The sequence below is a fragment of the Lepisosteus platostomus genome, chromosome 5 (assembly GCF_059453375.1).
Source record: "Lepisosteus platostomus isolate fLepPlt1 chromosome 5, fLepPlt1.hap1, whole genome shotgun sequence".
Taxonomy (NCBI): domain Eukaryota; kingdom Metazoa; phylum Chordata; class Actinopteri; order Semionotiformes; family Lepisosteidae; genus Lepisosteus; species Lepisosteus platostomus.
The window spans coordinates 39,977,494-39,993,805 of NC_142615.1; the positions used below are offsets into that span (position 1 = coordinate 39,977,494).

The following is a 16,312-nucleotide window of genomic DNA, read 5'->3' on the forward strand; positions in this document are numbered from 1 at the left end:
ATATGGTCTAGCGGTTAGGATTCCTGGTTTTCTCCCAGGCGCCCCGGGTTGAAAACTCCATACTCCCGGTATGGGAATGTGTCAGTTTTGCCTCCTGCTTTCCAAAAGATCAGCACCGTGTACGAAGGAGCCGCATTAAAACCACTCGAACGTGCAAAACGCGCGAGAAGAGGAGGCGCTTGTTTCCAACAGAAGACTTCTCGCGTGTGAGACGAGCTGATCATCGCTGCAGGAGGTGGGAGGGTTACTCTGGTAGACAGGGCTGACCTTCGGCAATAGGATTTATACTCTCCAAGATGATATTTGCACTTTCTGGAGAGGCGATTTTCTCCACTTCAGTAGCCCGATTTCGTCGATTGCGTGGAGAGGGCTGTAGAATGTGGCGCCGCCTTTCCTGCTCCATCCATGACAGGCGTGCTGGTCTCTGGAGAGAGAGCACGGTCCATCAGCGCACTCCAATAAAGGCACTGGAAGCAGCTGAAACGCATTGGCGAAGCTCAGCACTGGGCCGCTGGGCACGTCTTACCACTGTTTCTGTAGTGTAGTGGTTATCATGTTCGCCTCGCATGCGAAAGGCCCTCGGTTCGAAACCGGGCGGAAACAGACCGGCTTCTTTTGTCGCATACAAATGGGTTGTACAACTTTTAACTAGCAAATGGAAGAGGGCTGAAGTAAGAGACAAGATGTAAATAGGGTTAACTTAAGTCAGTTCTGCCTGAAAATTAGACTTCTAAGCAACAGGGGTTTATGGCAGGAAAGGGGGTTAACTGATAAGGATTCCAGATGCGAGGGGGCATAATCTTAAACTGACCATTTGGCCAGGGTCTCTTAACTGGCCAAATACCACGACCCCCCCCCTTACCATAACACCGAATGACGTCTGAAGCAGCAAGGAAGGACTATATAACCTAAAAGTTTGTACCGGCACATCGAACAATACTTCGGTTTTGTTGTTTCTTGTGGGAAACAAGACTTCGGCTTTATTGTTCCTTGTGTCCGTCGTGGCAGTGAACAGGTCCTGGTTACAGGATCTCTAAAAAAGGAAATAAAGACTGAAATCAGATCCGACCCGCCATGCTGCCACGGTGACGGTGCACTGCCCAGTGAAAGTGGCAGCCTGTCCCTGGACTGTGGGTGGAAACTGGAGCACCTGGAGGAAACCCCCACAGACCAGGGAGAGAACATGCAAACTCCACACAGACAGCACCCACACCCCAGGTCCAGCACTGTGAAGCATGCCCGACGATGCGGAAGGGCTTTTACAAATGAGTGTGTAACTCACACTGGTGCCCAGGATGGCCTGCTACCGGAACGCAACCTAATTTTCTTAATACAGTTTGTTCGAAGCGGTTCGCAGGAGCTGGAGGTGAGGACTGAGCTGGGGTCCAGTGTGCGAGAGTGACTACTGATGTCGTGTGTGTGTGTGTGTGTGTGTGTGTGTGTGTGTGTGTCTGGATCATTGTGAGCGCCGTCAGGTTTGTGTATTTGTTTAAACAAGAGGACGTGTCTGTGCGGGTCTGACTCTGTGTGAGGGTGCAGCTCTAACTGTGCGCGCGCGGGCCTGTCTATCTCTCTACACTGCATGAGGGGCTAAATCTGCCTCCGAGAACCCGACTTTTCAGAAGAAAAATCTATGAAAAGGCACGACCTCTTCTCTTGCTCTCGACGTACAACACACTGGGGGATGAAGCTGGTGTCTTCAGCTGTAACCCTAGCTATTTATGCAAACAGCTCTTTTATGAAAAGCAGCTCTAGGCCTAGACAAGAGGAACAGATTAAACAAATCTTGGATTTATGGCTTATTCAAAGCAGACTGAGCGCTGCTATACTGTATGTAGGAGCCAGAGATGAAGAATGAGCTATTTAAGGAAATCAGGAGTGTGAGAGAGGGACTGTGTGTTTTTCCTCCCAAAAGAGAAGGCTTGTGGTTCTTTATGCTTTTCTGCACAGGCTGCCAACGTGAGTACGTGTTGGGTTCTTGGTTTGAATGCTCGAGTTGTCAGGCTTGCGTTTTTTGTTCCTGTTGGAGCCCATAATTGTGAACAAGGCGCTTGAGGACGTCTCTGTGCGGGTGTGCGTTTGTAATGACGTGTGTGTGCCTCTCTGTTTCAGTATAAAAAATGCATTTAAGAAATTCAGCCTTTTCATGTTCCTAATATTCTTTCCTTCTCGACAATAATAACTAAGGTGGCTGCTGGAAGAGGTGTTAATGGGGCCAGCAGGGGGTGCTCACCCTGCGGTCTGTGTGGGTCCTAATGCCCCAGTCTAGTGATGGGGACACTGGACTGTAAACTGGCGCCGTCCTTCGGATGAGACGTAAAACCGAGGTCCTGACTCTCTGTGGTCATTAAAAATCCCAGGGTGTTTCTCGAAAAGAGTAGGGGTTTTACCCCAGTGTCCTGGCCAAATTTCCCATTGACCCTTACCAATCATGACCTCCTAATAACCCCCATTTATGAATTGGCTTCATTACTCTGCTCTCCTCCCCACTGATAGCTGGTGTGTGGGGAGCGTTCTGGCGCACTATGGCTGCCGTCGCATCATCCAGGTGGATGCTGCACATTGGTGGTGGTGGAGGGGAGTCCCCATGTCCTGCAAAGCGTTTTGAGTGGAGTGTCCAGAAAAGCACTATATAAGTGTAAGCAATTATTATTCATTATAATGTAATAAGTCCATTATTTCTCACCCCTCCATTGCAAGGCATACACAACACAAACACCAGGAACAATTATCTCAGAAGCCAGTTAACCTCCCAGAAGAAATAAAAGGTGTTAAAAGTAAGTATCTCCTTTAGGTGAGGACAGACTGGATCAAACAAAAACAACATTTGAAGTGAATTGCAAATGTATTGAGTTGTGATGCAACTGTAACTTGAACCTAACATGACTGGGGCGTGCATTTTTGAAATTGCATTTTCACAGCTGAAATACAAAATGAAGCTGATCGCAGTCCAAACTCAAGGTATTGTTGTAAAACTAAATATTCAACATGTTTCTACCTGTCCCTTTTCAGCTCACTCAGAAGTCCACAGCTTGCAGCCTGGTGCCTCTCTGTCTCTCCCCCTCCACACTGCTGGTCCAGTGGAGGTGCTGTTTGATCCTGCAGGATCTGTCCAGTCTTGTATAGTCTTACTGAGCAGCGCAGGGCTCCCTGGCCCCAGGTACGAACAGTGAGTGTCAGTGCAGAACAGCTCTCTGACACTCCGCTCCCTCACTCCAGCTGATCAGGGCAACTACACAGTGAGGGACCTTAAGGGAAGCAGTATCAGCACTGTGATCGTCACTGTGGGTGGTGAGCAGGTCTACAGTAGGGTCACTAGAGGGCTCCATATTCTTGACAGAGTGTGTTCTTATATCATCCTCTGTCCTGATTGTCTTTCAGCTCACAGAGACACTGTCACCCTGCAGCCTGAAGCCTCTCTGTCTGTCCCTCTGTTCACTGGAGAGCCAGTTGAGGTGCTGTTTGATCCTGCAGGAGGTGGAAACTGGACCTCAGTGTGTTCTGTCCAGAGCAGCACAGCCAGCTGTGTCCCCCAGTACAGTTTTTTTTTTTTTTTTTTGATGATTAGCCATATGTTGACTACAATATTGTACATAATGTATAATTTGAACTCGATATTTTTCAGGAGTGAATGATTGTATATTTTCAGAATAAATTTCGAAACCAAATTATTGTCCCTCGATCTCTGTCTCTCTCTCGCCCTGCTGTCTGTCTGTCCCTGCCTCTCTGTCTCTCTCTTTCAGCCCCGTCTGTCAGTCTGTCTGTCCCTCGATCTCTGTCTCTCTCTCTCTCCTTCCTCTCTCTCTCTCGGTTTGTTTGTACCTCAATCTCAATCTTTCTCTTTGCCCGCTGTCTTTCTGTGCCTTCATCTTTGTCTCTCTCTCTCCTTCCTTTCTGTCTGTCTCTCTGTCTGTCCTGCGTTGTCCCAGCTGGGCCTGTCTCCCCGGCTCTCTGCCTTCAGCTCTGTTTGCCGATGTCCCGCCAGCCCGTCCCTCTCTCAGCCTGTCTCTTGACTTGCAGGAGGAGGAGGAGGTGGAGACAGCTCCTCCGGCAGGAGAGAGGAAGGAGGTCAGTGCTAGTCCCACCCTGCCTCCTGTCCTGTCTGTGGTGGAGTTTCGCCGTCTTGTCTGTCCCTGGGTCTCAGTGTCTCTCTCTCGTTCAGCCCTGTCTGTCAGTGTCTCTCTCCTCCTCCTCTCTGTCCTCAGTGTGTCTCTCTCCTCCTCCTCTCTGTCCTGTGGTGTCCAGTCAGTATGTCTCTCTCCTCCTCCTCTCTGTCCTGTGGTGTCCAGGCAGTGTGTCTCTCTCCTCCTCCTCTCTGTCCTGTGGTGTCCAGGCAGTGTGTCTCTCTACTCCTCCTCCTCTCTGTCCTGTGGTGTCCAGGGGGTCAGTATTAGTGGGCTACACCCAGGCTCACTCCCTGCGAGTGTGATCTCAGCAGAGTCTCTGTGCTCTTGGGACACTTGACTCACCTGTCTCTTCCTCTCCCTGTGCTGTCCCTCTCCTACCCCCTCTCTCCCTCCTCGGACTCCAGCTGGAGGAGGTCCAATCACCACCTCCTGTGAGATAGAAGAAAAAGAAGGTGGGTAATGCTCTGATCCTCTCTTTACTCCTGTCTAGTGTCCAGTCAGTGTCCAGTCAGTGTGTCTGTATGAACCCCTCTCTCTCTCAGTGCAGTGTTCATGTACTGGAGTGTCCAGTCAGTGTGTCTGTATGAACCCCTCTCTCTCTCAGTGCAGTGTTCATGTCCTGGAGTGTCCAGTCAGTGTGTCTGTATGAACCCCTCTCTCTCTCAGTGCAGTGTTCATGTCCTGGAGTGTCCAGTCAGTGTGTCTGTATGAACCCCTCTCTCTCAGTGCAGTGTTCATGTCCTGGAGTGTCTAGTCAGTGTGTCTGTATCAACCCCTCTCTCTCTCAGTGCAGTGTTCATGTACTGGAGTGTCCAGTCCGACTCTTAACGTGACTCTCCTGTCTCTGCTTCAGAAGCGCCGATGCGTCTTTTTGAAGTCCCTGAGCTGCGTGTCAGTGGAGACAGAAGATCAGGACGAGCCGATGGAGGCGGCGGAGACCGTAGCTCAGGAGAGGAAGAGCGAGGGAGAGGAGGAGCAGGCTGCCGGGAAGGACAAGAAGAGGAAGAGGAGGTGCAGGTGAGCAGACGGGGGCGCCGCCCGGTCGTGTCTGTGATTCAAGGAGGAGTCTCCTCTTGCTGTTTGATGTCATGGTGACGTCTGTGTCTGTGTCCCTCACACCTGCAATAACAATATTCTTTCCAGGTTCCTTTCCTGGTTCTGTGCCTGCTAAGATCTGGACTGGACTGGACTGGACTGAATTGGACTGAACCGGAGCTGAGGGACACCAGACGACTGGACTGCAACCTAGGGACACCAGACTGGACTGGACCGGAGCTGAGAGACACCAGACTGGACCGAAGCTGAGGGACCCCAGACTGTGCTGGACCGAAGCTGAGGGACCCCAGACTGGACTGGACAGGAGCTGAGGGACACCAGACTGTGCTGGACCGAAGCTGAGGGACCCCAGTCTATGCTGGACCGAAGCTGAGGGACCCCAGTCTGTGCTGGGCCGAAGCTGAGGGACCCCAGACTGTGCTGGACCGAAGCTGAGGGACCCCAGACTGTGCTGTTCTGAAGCTGAGGGACCCCAGACTGGACAGCACTGGAGCTGAGGGACACCAGACTGGACTGGACTGGAGCTGAGGGGCCCCAGACTGGACTAGACTGGAGCTGAGAGGCCCCAGACTGGACTGGACCAAAGCTGAGGGACCTCAGGCTGTGCTGTACCGAAGCTGAGGGACCCCAGACTGTGCTGGACCGAAGCTTAGGGACCCCAGTCTGGACCGAAGCTGAGGGACCCCAGTCTGTGCTGGACCGAAGCTGAGGGACCCCAGACTGGACCGAAGCTGAGGGACCCCAGTCTGTGCTGGACCGAAGCTGAGGGACCCCAGACTGTGCTGGACCGATGCTGAGGGACCCCAGTCTGGACTGAAGCTGAGGGACCCCAGACTGCACTGGACTGAAGCTGATGGGCCCCAGACTGGACTGAAGCTGAGGGGCCCCAGACTGGTCTGGACTGAAGCTGAGGGGCCCCAGACTGGACTGATGACCTTTTGTTAAGCATCAATACATTTTTTTTTAAAAAAATCTGTTTAGCTTTTGGTTTTTTCCCTCCCCCCCCCCCCTAAGGTTGCTGCTGGGAGAGGTGTGAGTGGGGCCAGCAGGGGGCGCTCTCACCCTGCAGTCTGTGTGGGTCCTGATGCCCCAGTATAGTGACGGGGGACACTGGACTGTAAACAGGCGCCGTCCTTCGGATGAGACGTAAAACCGAGGTCCTGACTCTCTGTGCTCGTTAACAATCCCGGGGTGTTTCTGGAGAAGAGTAGGGGTGTTACCCCAGTGTCCTGGCCTGATTCCCCCCCTGGTCTTGACCCATCATGGCCTCCTTATCACCCCCCTCTCTGAACTGGCTCCATCCCTCTGCTCTCCTCCCCACTGAGAGCTGCTGTGTGCTGAGCGGACTGGAGCATCATCCAGGTAGGGGCTGCACACTGGGGGGGCTGGAGGGGATCCCCCTGACCTGGGAGGAGCTCTGAGTGGAGAGTCCAGACTTATTAATTATTATTATTATTCGTGCTGCACTGGTCTTCAGTCCTGGCAGTGAGAGGGGGACTCTGTGATCAGTACAGATACTCATGACTGTCTAATAATACACGATACAAATGGAAAACAGGGTAGCGCTGTAGTCCCTTCGAAACGTTTTGAACTGCCAGAAGAAGTTTTCACAACCCGGACTCGTGAAGGTACAGGTCTTCTCCCTTCGTCCGGAGTAAGGTGAGAGGTCACCCCCTCGGGGCGCAGTATCCCCGATGCACCCCCCCACCACCACCCAAAACGATACACACTTCTGTGACGATTGGGAGACCCCGGTTCGACCAGCCCCTGCGGTGGAGGAAACGACCCGCTGGAGAGAACACGCAGACTCCACACAGAAGGGTCACCTCGGCATTTATTCCAACAGCAAAACAACACCAGAGAGAAACGGTCTCCGAAAGATAAGCGCACACCGGGAAAAACACGACGGGGTCATTACAAATGGGAATAGGAGTTCTTTTTTTCTTTTCCGGACGTCAGTTGTATCGTGTCCTGGTGATTTCTCCCGTTTCGAACGGAGTTTAATGTCGCGTTTCTACTTTATTAGAGAGAGGCACTGAACTTTGGGGAACGTGACATCCACCCAGTATTACTAGTAGGTTGATAAATATAAATGTTCTTTTTCCCCCCGTATGATACCTCGCGAAATATAACGATGGCCAACTCCTTAAGTCAAAATTTAAACCCTTCTCACGCTACAAGACAGTCCGTCAACATCGCCGCGGCCCGAAGCGCGACCTTCGGTATGACGTTGGCGGAAAAGGGGGTAGGGTAAGTACGTCACAGCCGGGGGAAGCCCCTATCACGTGAGAGGGGTGCGGCGGGCGACGAGTCCCCGGGGGCGAAGAGAAGTTGATTTGCGTGGGGTGTGGAAACACTACACGACCGGGCAAGCGAGCCGTTTTTTTTTTGTTTTGTTTTTTCCAGAACATCAGAACAACCGCAGAGATGACCATCGATCCACCTCCGGACGTTTCCTTTTTTGTCCTCTTTGACCTCCAAAATAAAATAAAAAACTGGGATCCATCATGCCGTTGCCAAATTAAAACGTCAACCACTTTTCGGGCTTTCGTGCTGTCCATGATGAAACCGTCATGGTTGTGTAAGCATACGTTACGTCACAGACCGGCGGCGCTCGGACGTGAGGAGTGTCGTTACGTTTTTGAAATGGCACGTCAGACAAGATCTCTGACAAGATCTCCGAAAAACCCAAACCTGTAAGATTCAATTTCAATTCAGTTTTTTTATATAGCGCCTTTCACAACAAGAATGCCCCAAGGCCCCGAACAAAGGAGTTGTTCCACACCCCCACCACCCTCTGTGTACAGTAGAGCCCCCTGTACTGACTGGAGGAGCTCACCCAGCTGTGTCTGGAGAGAAGCCGGGGTATCGGCTTCAACCACAGGGCTGGGCGGCTTGTTCCCCACCCCCACCCCCTTCTGTGTACAGAAGAGCCTCCTGTCCTGACTCCAGTAGGAAATGTCACCTGGAGGCAACACATCGGCTTCTTTTAACAGATCACCTCGGGAATCGGGAACAATGGAGCTGTGTGCGGCCGTCTGTACGGAGGGGTTCAGCGCGGGGGGGCTCCGGGCTCGGGTCTGGACCCGGGGGGGGGGGCTGTCTGTGTGGAGTCTGCATGTTCTCCCTGTGTTCTCCGGGTCCAAAGACAGGCTTTTGGGCTAATTGGCTTCTGGGAAAACTGGCCCTGGTGTGTGTGTGTCCTGTGATGGAGTGCTGTCCTGTCCAGGGTGTGTGAGTGAGTGTGTGTTTGTCATGTGATGGACTGGTTCCTGTCCAGGGTGTGTGAGTGTGTGTGTCTGAGTGTCCTGTGAGGGACTGGTGTCCTATCCAGGTTGTGTGTGTGTGTCCTGTGAGGGACTGGTGTCCTGTTCAGGGTGTGTGAGTGTGTGTGTGTGTCCTGTGAGTGACTGGTGTCCTGTCCAGGGTGTGTGAGTGAGTGTGTGTGTGTCCTGTGATGGACTGGTGTCCTGTCCAGGGTGTGTGAGTGTGTGTGTCTGTGTGTCCTGTGATGGACAGATGGTACCAAGCCTGGACACCCATGAGACACTGGCTTCCTCAGAAGACTCTCACGGAGGGCACACTGTCCCTAACCCGGGTCCAGAAGAAACTACAGTGATCTATAATTCCTGCGCCTCGGAAGGGTTTATGACGTCTATGTCCGGCACCCGCGACCGTGGACCGGCGGTTTGGCGTCGCGCTCCGCAGCTCGAGCTTCGGTGCGAGGCAGGGCGGGAGGGAGTCGATGTGGCCTTGGCGCCATCTTTGCTGGTGAGTCAGTTGTGACCGTTGCGGTACAATAAACCATCAATAAACCTTTTCCCACCCCGTCCAGTATTTCTGTCGCGGCCCACGTCCCTTACAATCGAAAAAATATAAAAAACAGTAGCCCTTCGCAACATTACACGCCATTTTTTTATTTTAAACGTCCGCTAGATACGCAGGTGGCTCGATACCTGTCTTATCCTCGCCGGAGTCTTTATACCGGCAAGTGAATTTTATTTGGGGTCCCTAAGAATTGTGACAGAAATGTCAGTGAACCACAATAAAAAACGAAACTTTTTTTTTAAAGGCGGTGAATGGATTTTCTGAGTAACCGTATAGCGACTAACGTAAGGAAAAAAAAGTTGTCTTTCCCTACGAAGACGTTTTGGTACAGGACTTTCTTTAAATATCAGTTGTGCATAGCGTTTTACAAAAAGTTGATGATGATCTTGGAGATAATTGCAAAGGAAAATTGAGATAACTACCAAAACATTACGTGTGAAACGACAGGACAGAACTGTCACGGACGTCCAAAGGGACTAACCGTGGGGAGCAGGAGAGCAGAAAAAGACCCATATGCGTAGCGGCGAGACGGGAAAAAGGCCCGGGCTCATAGTGCAAAGAGTTCAGGAATGCCGAATAGAAACCTATGCCCTCAGGGAGCGGACGTGGGGCGCCCTGGTGCTAGGCGGGTCTCAGGACATCCAAACATCAATGCTGAGCGAGGACAGAGTGCAAGACCCGGAAATATATAGCCCAAGGGAAAGAGAGGGACAGGAAGGACAGCAGACCGGAAACTAGGGACAGGACAGAGAAGGAGCGCCCCCTGGCTGCAGAGGGCGTGACAAGAACTTTGAACCCACAAAGAAACAAAGGTATGAAATATTGCCTCGTTATGGGGGGTTGATAATTGTAGTAAGTGTTCCTAATTTTCGTAAAGAAATGTATATTATGGGAGTCACACGTGAGATTTAGTGTATATACGTTTCATATTGTGCATATATACGGGGTTAAAAAGTGGAATGAGTATGATTATAAACTCGTGTGTCCTATAATCAGATAATTTTTGAACAAGCTTTGATTAGACAGGTGAAAAACAACATCAGATCCTTTTTTTAAATATATTCTCACGTCTGAATATCAGCTTCTCCCCTCTGGCCAACATTTCAGGGCTCCCAGGTGTAGATCCCAAATTGAAACAAATATTAATTTGTTACCCAGTTAAACAGTTAATAGAAGTGAGTGACCAGGGTAAATAAAGGTGGGTCAGTGTAAACTGTTTATTCTGGACCAGACTTCGTCATGTGTGATATGTCATGACTTCTTATATTAAGTTTTATCTTTATATTTAGTTCTACATGTGTAATAGATGCGATGTGTGTCCATAAAAAGGTTTCTCCAGGGGAAAATCAAGTTGGTTTTAAAACCGTGTTTCCTTTTTAGGGTACGTTTGCATTCCAAGTGTGGGGTTTTTGCCTTTTTATCATATTTTGGATGTGAATCCGTGGTATTTTTGCTGAGACAAGTTGCCTTTCTTATACGCGGAGGGATCTGCTCGTGAGATGTCCGCTTGGGCCATTTCTGAGCTCAGTATAAGGTGTAGAAAGCATGACTGTCATCATAACCCGCCTCTCACCCAGGTGTGGAATAATGTTGTGACTATTGCTTCAGCAATAACATGCTGATTGCATGTTTCTAGATGGGTATAACAGAGTTCTTATTGCTTTGACATCTGAGCTCTGTGGAAAACGATCTCAATACAATTCTGAAAAACGCGACTCTCCGAACGCCAGCCGAACAAGTCTCCACAGCCGAAGCGCTGTGTCTCTTTTCAGCTGGCGATAAACCTTTCCTCGATCCTTTGCGGACTTGTAAAACTGTTCATGATCAGAATAAAAAACGCTCACGCTAATACACAAGCACCCGTGTCTGGCCAAAGCTGACAAATAAACAGACGGACAAGCCGCACTGCACGTGTGAACAGGGGAATGAGCGAGCGAGCGGGGATAGGGCGCCTCCTGCGCTTAAAAGCTTACAGCACCTGGTATTCCCAGGCGGTCTCCCATCCAAGTACTAACCAGGCCCATCCCTGTTTAGCTTCCGAGATCAGACGAGATCAGGCGTGCTCAAGGGGGTGTGGCCGTAAGCGAGAGCAAGGCTCGCTGGCACCCTTCTTATTGAGAGGACAGCTCCGTCACCTCTTTTACGACGCTGCTTTTTTTCCCTTGCGTTTTTCTCTTCTTCCCACGTTCTCTCTCTTCACTGCCTTCGTCCCCACTCTATTTCATTTCAGCTTTTCACTCTTGCTTTCTTCCAATGAGGACGGAGCTGCGGGAGAAAGGGCGCTATAGAGGATCGCTGTGGAGAGCTGCTGCTGTGCTTTGACATCTGAGCTCTGTGGAAAACGATCTCAATACAATTCTGAAAAACGCGACTCTCCGAACGCCAGCCGAACAAGTCTCCACAGCCGAAGCGCTGTGTCTCTTTTCAGCTGGCGATAAACCTTTCCTCGATCCTTTGCGGACTTGTAAAACTGTTCATGACCAGAATAAAAAACGCTCACGCTAATACACAAGCACCCGTGTCTCGCCAAAGCTGACAAATAAACAGACGGACAAGCCGCACTGCACGTGTGAACAGGGGAATGAGCGAGCGAGCGGGGATAGGGCGCCTCCTGCGCTTAAAAGCTTACAGCACCTGGTATTCCCAGGTGGTCTCCCATCCAAGTACTAACCAGGCCCATCCCTGTTTAGCTTCCGAGACCAGACGAGATCAGGCGTGCTCAAGGGGGTGTGGCCGTAAGCGAGAGCAAGGCTCGCTGGCACCCTTCTTATTGAGAGGACAGCTCCGTCACCTCTTTTACGACGCTGCTTTTTTTCCCTTGCGTTTTTCTCTTCTTCCCACGTTCTCTCTCTTCACTGCCTTCGTCCCCGCTCTATTTCACTTCAGCCTTTCACTCTTGCTTCCTTCCAATGAGGACGGAGCTGCGGGAGAAAGGGCGCTATAGAGGATCGCTGTGGAGAGCTGCTGCTGTGCTTTGACATCTGAGCTCTGTGGAAAACGATCTCAATACAATTCTGAAAAACGCGACTCTCCGAACGCCAGCCGAACAAGTCTCCACAGCCGAAGCGCTGTGTCTCTTTTCAGCTGGCGATAAACCTTTCCTCGATCCTTTGCGGACTTGTAAAACTGTTCCTGATCAGAATAAAAAACGCTCACGCTAATACACAAGCACCCGTGTCTCGCCAAAGCTGACAAATAAACAGACGGACAAGCCGCACTGCACGTGTGAACAGAGGAATGAGCGAGCGAGCGGGGATAGAGCGCCTCCTGCGCTTAAAAGCTTACAGCACCTGGTATTCCCAGGCGGTCTCCCATCCAAGTACTAACCAGGCCCATCCCTGTTTAGCTTCCGAGATCAGACGAGATCAGGCGTGCTCAAGGGGGTGTGGCCGCAAGCGAGAGCAAGGCTCGCTGGCACCCTTCTTATTGAGAGGACAGCTCCGTCACCTCTTTTACGACGCTACTTTTTTTCCCTTGCGTTTTTCTCTTCTTCCCACGTTCTCTCTCTTCACTGCCTTCGTCCCCGCTCTATTTCACTTCAGCCTTTCACTCTTGCTTCCTTCCAATGAGGACGGAGCTGCGGGAGAAAGGGCGCTATAGAGGATCGCTGTGGAGAGCTGCTGCTGTGCTTTGACATCTGAGCTCTGTGGAAAACGATCTCAATACAATTCTGAAAAACGCGACTCCCCGAACGCCAGCCGAACAAGTCTTGAAGTGGAAATCTAATAAGTAAATTGATTCTTAAAATGTAGAGAGCTTTGCAAATAAATATATTGGGGCTTTTAGATAATATATTTCAAGGATGTAATTGCTGTGCTACAGTACGTGCAGAATTTTAGAAAACAGTGCGTCAAGTACACTGTCAAGTACACTGTTTAGGTTACTTTAGAAGACAATTTTCCAAAACAATATATGCTGTCTGGGTCGTTAGAATTAGCTGAAAGTAACTGAAAAGCTTTGAATAACATATCTAGTGCTTCTTCTTTCGCTTTTTGATGTAATCTGTTTTCTCTTAGGGAAAGTGGAAGTTTTAGAAGGGACAAAGCGCTGAGCTTTTTTCCAGCGCAACGTCTTATGAAAACCCTGTACTGCCTGTAACAAATTGAGTCTCTGGTTGCTCCCAATATTGAAATAAAGACCTTACTCAGGTGAGAACTCTCTCTTGTGGCTTCCTTGATAGTTATATTTCCATGACACCGGTTTTAATGTCTGTAGATTGTATCTTATTTTTATTTTTTGTTTTGTTTCATGTTCATATTATGTGTTTTCACCCAGTTGACTCCAGTTAATAACAGTTCATCCAGTTAATAGCCACTTTTGATGCGCGAAAAACGGGTGATCTTTCTATTCGTGATCAGCTTAGTATCTTTCTGTAAATTTTTTTCTGCTTAATTAAACGTTTAAAATACATGAATTTCATAAAGACAACACACGTTTCGAACAGAAAAAAATCATATTCTGTTCTCTTCCTGGTATGTATAACAGATCAGCAAGTCTTATTTTCCCAATTGCTTTTTTCCACTGTATTTATCATAATGGCTAGCCAATGTCTTCTCTTAGCTAGGTAATGTTACTTGTGGATGTGCTTCTGCGTTGCGCAGAGGCACATGTATCCATAGAAAGTATATTATACTACTATTTGAGCTACAGTACATAAAAATAATTATATCGTTATTAATTTCTTTAGGTACGTGATTCCATATTATATTCCCTATTAATCAAATTCTAAAAGTATGCTTTTGTTTACTCCGATAACGAGCACATTCACAGAAAATGTTAATATCTTATGACTTTTCACAAAGTATATAAAGTTAAGATGGTCAGAAGGAGCATGTAAAAACGTTTCCGAAACGTGGTAAAATCTTACTACATGTAAGACTTTGATGCTTAAAATGTTTAGGAAGAAAGTGGAATACTGGTGTGTATTTTTTCTTTAAACTACCAATACCAGCCATATACAGTTTACACTATATGTTTATGTTCCTAAATTAATATAGTTTATGGTGGTGTATCATGGTTGTAGAGGTTTGATGGGTTTACTGAGACAATTATTAATTGTAGCAGTAATCACGAGGTTGTTCGTTGTGGCTTTTAGAAAATCAATCGTCAGAACAACTAACAACGCACACACACGGGTTCAATACACGAGATACATTTATTCATATAAATTGTGCACCAAACATATACTAGTCTGCCTGGATACGAGCGGCAGACCTTACTGTGAGGGTTATCAATATACAAGGTATATAATCTCGAAGAGATGCCAACACAAAGAGATACACAACAAAGAATATATGTCAATATATATCATTCGGTTACCAAATCGCTAATCAGTGTTATTACCCACTGTTACTCTAAACTCGGAAGTAAATACATTACTCATGAATTAAATTGATAACAACTTGTGTTGAGGTACAATTGAATTCTCGAGACACAATGTAGAACATGGGGTTTACTTATCCACTGTGTATGGATTTGGAATCTCCCGGCACGAACACCAAGTCACTCTTTTGCCTGGGAAGAAGCTGGTTCGTTCCTGGTCCAGCGCTGCTTCTGAATAAGCTATTCAGGTTGTCGATGAGGGTCCAACTGTAGGCTGCCGTTGATCAAGCGGATCATTCACGTTGGTAGAATTCTGAGTACGTATGGGATCCTCGGCCTCGCGCTTAGAACAAAGTCCAAGTCCCTTTGCAGACAACAGCAGTTGTCACGTGATTGTCTCTGAGGATACGCGAAAATGGCCAAGGAGAGCCCCGATCTGAGCTTGCGCTCCCTTTTTGACCAAGACATAGATGTGTGCTGATTGGTTGAGAGTTTGGCGGGCATTAGAGACCCACGTGGTATTACCACGCCCTGCCAGTCCCTGATTGGTTGGTCATGGTGAGATATGAGTCACTTACTCTTGACACTTAGGAATGCAGTCCAGATGTCCATTCGGCACTCCCTAGACAGATAGGCACCAATGGATGACCATTGATCATGATAGCCAGGCTAAGCTAAGTGCATCCCCATCTGGGAGCTGTCCATTATCAAAAGAAAACATCTTAAATCAACCTGCATGAATACTTTCTCTGTGGCTGCACCACAAAGATGGAGGGTGAGATGGGGCCTCATTTAGGACAGAATACCACCGCCTAATTCTGTCTTATTAACAAGCATTGCCGCTACAACGGCATCTCTCCTGTCAAACTTCCTCCTGACGTGTTTGACAGGATCTGGGCCGTGGTGAACAGTGGGAAAGACGCCCTGTGGAGAGTGAGGAACATGGGGCTGTTCAAAGGCATCGAGGTCCCAGTCAAGGCAGCAGGTAGCCTGGCCCTGTTCATCACCCGAGAGAACTATTACCTCAGAGATCTGTGGAGAGAAGGGAGGGAGGAAGCAGAAAATCTGTGGGAAATTGAGAGCATAGGTCAATATCTCAAGAAACTGTGAAAAACATTATCATGTTTAAGTAAAGAATGTGATTTGCACCAGAAAAAAATAAATTGTTGCTATATAACTGGTACCGTGTCAATATGTAATGAGATGTGATTATATATACTGTTTTAAGTATGTATATTAATGTAAAGCTTTCTAATTTGTGATGTCCTGTATTTTTTTGTGAAAAGAAAATAAAGTTCTTAAAAAATCGGTTCACCCAGGGCGAGGCTCGGCCATTGCACTCCGGCTGTGCTGACCCCTGCGAATTCCCCAAATGTGGGAATCTCGACTGCATAATTTCTGGTAGTGGGGGACTGCGTTCGCGCTCTCTCCTGATGTGCTTGGTCCAATATCAGATACGGGAGAGTTAGGACACCACGAGCTGCGATAGGATCCCAGTTCGAAAGGAGTCGATGCCACTGCTGGTTCCCGGTTTCTTTTAGTTAGAGGTCCGGAGAAGCATTTCAAGCTGGTTACACTACTCCTTCCGGACATTCATTCCCTTTTCAAAGTCAGTCGTTTTGCTGTTGTCTGCATTATTTAGGCTGATTATCGAGGTTAGCCTTTATTTGGTCATGGGGGCCTCTGTACTGTATGCTAATTCTCAAGACAGTTTCACCGGTTTTCTGATTGCTAGGTTCTGTACCAGTGCAGACATGTCAAACAGTGAATGGCTGTACCTCTATTGTATCCGTGCTCAATGAATGAAATCTGTAATAAATGAATATATGTATAGTTATACGAAAAACAAGTGGTTTATCGACTCATCTTCTTTTGCAGATTTAGAGGCAGCTTCGATATTCGGGGGAGGCGTAAAACATGGTGCTGATCTTTGGAAAGCAGGAGGCAAAACTGACACGTTCTCATACAAGGAGCTGAAA

The 16,312-nt window shown here is 48.6% G+C and overlaps 5 non-coding genes across 5 annotated transcripts; 2 read left to right on the forward strand and 3 right to left on the reverse strand.

Annotated features, from left to right (window-relative positions):
- Positions 1 to 530: 530 nt before the first annotated feature.
- On the forward strand, positions 531 to 603 carry trnaa-cgc (transfer RNA alanine (anticodon CGC)). Its single transcript has one exon. It is a non-coding gene; the product is annotated as a tRNA-Ala (tRNA).
- Positions 604 to 10,977: 10,374 nt separating this feature from the next.
- LOC148666452 (5S ribosomal RNA) lies at positions 10,978 to 11,096 on the reverse strand. Its single transcript, XR_015937304.1, has one exon. It is a non-coding gene; the product is annotated as a 5S ribosomal RNA (ribosomal RNA).
- Positions 11,097 to 11,633: 537 nt separating this feature from the next.
- Positions 11,634 to 11,752, reverse strand: LOC148666453 (5S ribosomal RNA). Its single transcript, XR_015938553.1, has one exon. It is a non-coding gene; the product is annotated as a 5S ribosomal RNA (ribosomal RNA).
- Positions 11,753 to 12,289: 537 nt separating this feature from the next.
- Positions 12,290 to 12,408, reverse strand: LOC148666454 (5S ribosomal RNA). The gene has a single exon (XR_015938453.1). It is a non-coding gene; the product is annotated as a 5S ribosomal RNA (ribosomal RNA).
- A 3,193-nt stretch (positions 12,409 to 15,601) lies between these two features.
- On the forward strand, positions 15,602 to 15,766 carry LOC148666455 (U1 spliceosomal RNA). The gene has a single exon (XR_015937879.1). It is a non-coding gene; the product is annotated as a U1 spliceosomal RNA (small nuclear RNA).
- Positions 15,767 to 16,312: the final 546 nt, after the last annotated feature.